This window comes from Sinocyclocheilus grahami, unplaced genomic scaffold (assembly GCF_001515645.1).
Source record: "Sinocyclocheilus grahami isolate Dianchi unplaced genomic scaffold, SAMN03320097.WGS_v1.1 scaffold17.1, whole genome shotgun sequence".
Taxonomy (NCBI): domain Eukaryota; kingdom Metazoa; phylum Chordata; class Actinopteri; order Cypriniformes; family Cyprinidae; genus Sinocyclocheilus; species Sinocyclocheilus grahami.
Genome location: NW_015505196.1, coordinates 2,398,481 through 2,401,184, shown reverse-complemented (window position 1 = coordinate 2,401,184; position 2,704 = coordinate 2,398,481).

Genomic DNA, 2,704 nt, shown 5'->3' with positions numbered 1-2,704 from the left:
AGCCCTCTGATCTCCCCTCTCCTTCGGGGGTCATGGCTCACTCCTCAAGAAGTTGGCCTTCGGGTGGCCCCCGCCTACTTTAGCCATTCCTGGCTCCATTTTCTCTCGCCTTAGTTGTGCTCTTTCTGGCGGTGTGGGCATTCTCGTTCCCGTAGCATTTCGACGCAGCTCGAGTTCCTGAAGGGGAACGTCTCCAGGTTACGTATGTAACCATGGTTCCCTGAAGGGAACGAGACGCTGCGTCTCAGGGCCATACTTCCGGCATCCCTGCCAGCGCTTGCTTCACTCCTGAAGCTGACGCCGGTTTCACTGCACGTGCTTTTATACTTCCTGGTCGCTACGTCACCCCGCCCGTGACGTCTCGCCCATCCATTGGACTGATTACACATGTGATTCAGAGTGTGGTCACGCTGGAGGCATTCCCGCAGCGTCTCGTTCCCTTCGGGGAACCATGGTTACATATATAACGTGGAGACGTTTTTCACCAGCTTGAGTGTCATTGCTTCCTCTCCCCCTCCAAAATTACTTGGAATGTATTGTGCCCTGAACTAAAATGTGAAACTTTAGAATTTTATTTCACTCCTGCAAAGTGCCTCTTGAAACAGCACTGTGATTGTCTGATGAAGCAGCGCGCCCTTTGATGATGCGCTGACTAATATTGAACTTGGCAGCTCACAGTCGTCCTTGTCAACCTTGAACACCTGAAGACTTCATATCTGCAATATAAAATCAATAAGCTGCTGACAGCACACATCATTTAAAAGGGCTGAAGGTGTTTTTGGATAGGAGATGAAAGTGTTCACACACCAGCACCTGCCCTCCTATTGCTAATAAAACTATATATGACTGTCAGCAAGAGATTTGTGATGAATTCAGGAATATTGTGTCTCAATCCCCAATGCAGTGTTTTAAAAGGAGACAAATGTCTGTGGAAAGTGGGAAACCATCGTGATTGAGGTGGCTTTAAGAGTTTGCAGGGTATCTTTATTGAAGCAGCAAGCTTACAGCAACATGTGTGTCCTTGCTGAGAGCACATTTTAACATACTCAAACGAAGTCCTAAGAAATAACCGCTGGCAAAGTCTATTATATCTCACTTTGTACTCGCTCTGTCTGTCTGTCTCTGTGTATTTCTCGCTCCTCTCAGGGGAAGATCTGAGCAATTGTCTTTCCCTAAAACTATCTCTATTCAATAGTCTGCAACAATAAACTCCCCACCACAACTGTATTGTCAGCACTATGTAAAGAAAAAAGGCACACACACACACACACACACACACACACACACACATATACAGACGCAGCTGTATGCGGAGTATACTTTGAACACTAACAAAAATCGATCAAAAAATAACAGCTCTTTGTTATAAGTCTATATACCGTAAATACATAAAAGCAAAAAGCAACATGTTTCAATGCGTTGCTGTGCTGCATTTCTTGTGTGAGCAGCTCAAAGATGAAATGAAAAGCACTATCACGTTCAGGCACCTATTGCTATGTGTTTCATCTCCCATCAAACTGTCTTCAAAGCAGATGTCTCAATTCAGGTAGCTGGTCACACACATGGAAGCCCAGCTGCCTCATCCTAATCCATTTGATTCACTATATTTGCATGACTAAAAGAGGTGGAGACTGCCTCAATCAAAATGAAAGAAACAGGCAAAAATAGAGAGAGAACGATTTAGGAAAAACTAACTTCCAGACCCATCTGTAATTGTTCCCCTGGCTATGAAAACAAATACATTTGAAATGGTGTTATGGAGCTGCCAGAATAATTATGGTAAAAAGAACCAGAGGAAACCTGAAAATACGTATTTATTTAAGGCTGCTTGGACTTGTAGTAATAATAATTAGGGATGCACCGATACCGATACTGGTATCGGTATCGGGCCCGATACTGGTCTCCTGTACTCGTACTCATACTCATTAAAATGCCCCGATACCAAACGCTGATACCACACAGCATGTGATAAGCGCCCTATTCAAACAAAGAAACACCAACAACAGAACAATAGAACAACAGACTGCAGAATGGAGTTAAGGATGTCTACTACGAAGTATATGCATGCAATGAATATAATGTTAAACATTCAGTATTAACGCCTGTATAGCTGGTGTGCGCGAGCTGATAAACAAAGCACGCTGAGTGGATTGAGTGCGCGGCGGCGCAGATGCGCGAGCTTGTCGAGTGAATATATCTTTCTCACAGACATCACTGGAAAGTTTGTAGTTCGGTCGGATATGTCAAAAACAAGTAAGTAAAACAATGCACAAGTTACTTAACGGTAGGGAGAGAGAGCGAGAGAGAGAGCGAGAGCGCGCGCGCAATTCTGTTGTGTGATCTTTGATGTTCACTCACTTAGCACATGCATCATTTGGATTAAAACGAAATCGTAAAAATAAAACCATTCACTACAAACATCATTTATTTTCAACCTTAGGCATACACGACTTTCTGGCGAAAGTGAATCTAGCAGCCTGTGTGAAATGCGCTAGGCTGTACTACTGTCCTCTCATTCTGCATCAGTACAAATACATGCACGCGTTGCGCGTGTTTTACTTGCTTGAGTGTTTCTGCATTATATGAGTGGCTATGGAACATAAATTGCAGCACGTTTCAGATGAAAAAACGTGACTTCTCTTTCTGAAAATATCACAGTTAGGAGATTTATAACGAGTGGTTCCCTGCATTATTACAGCAAAGC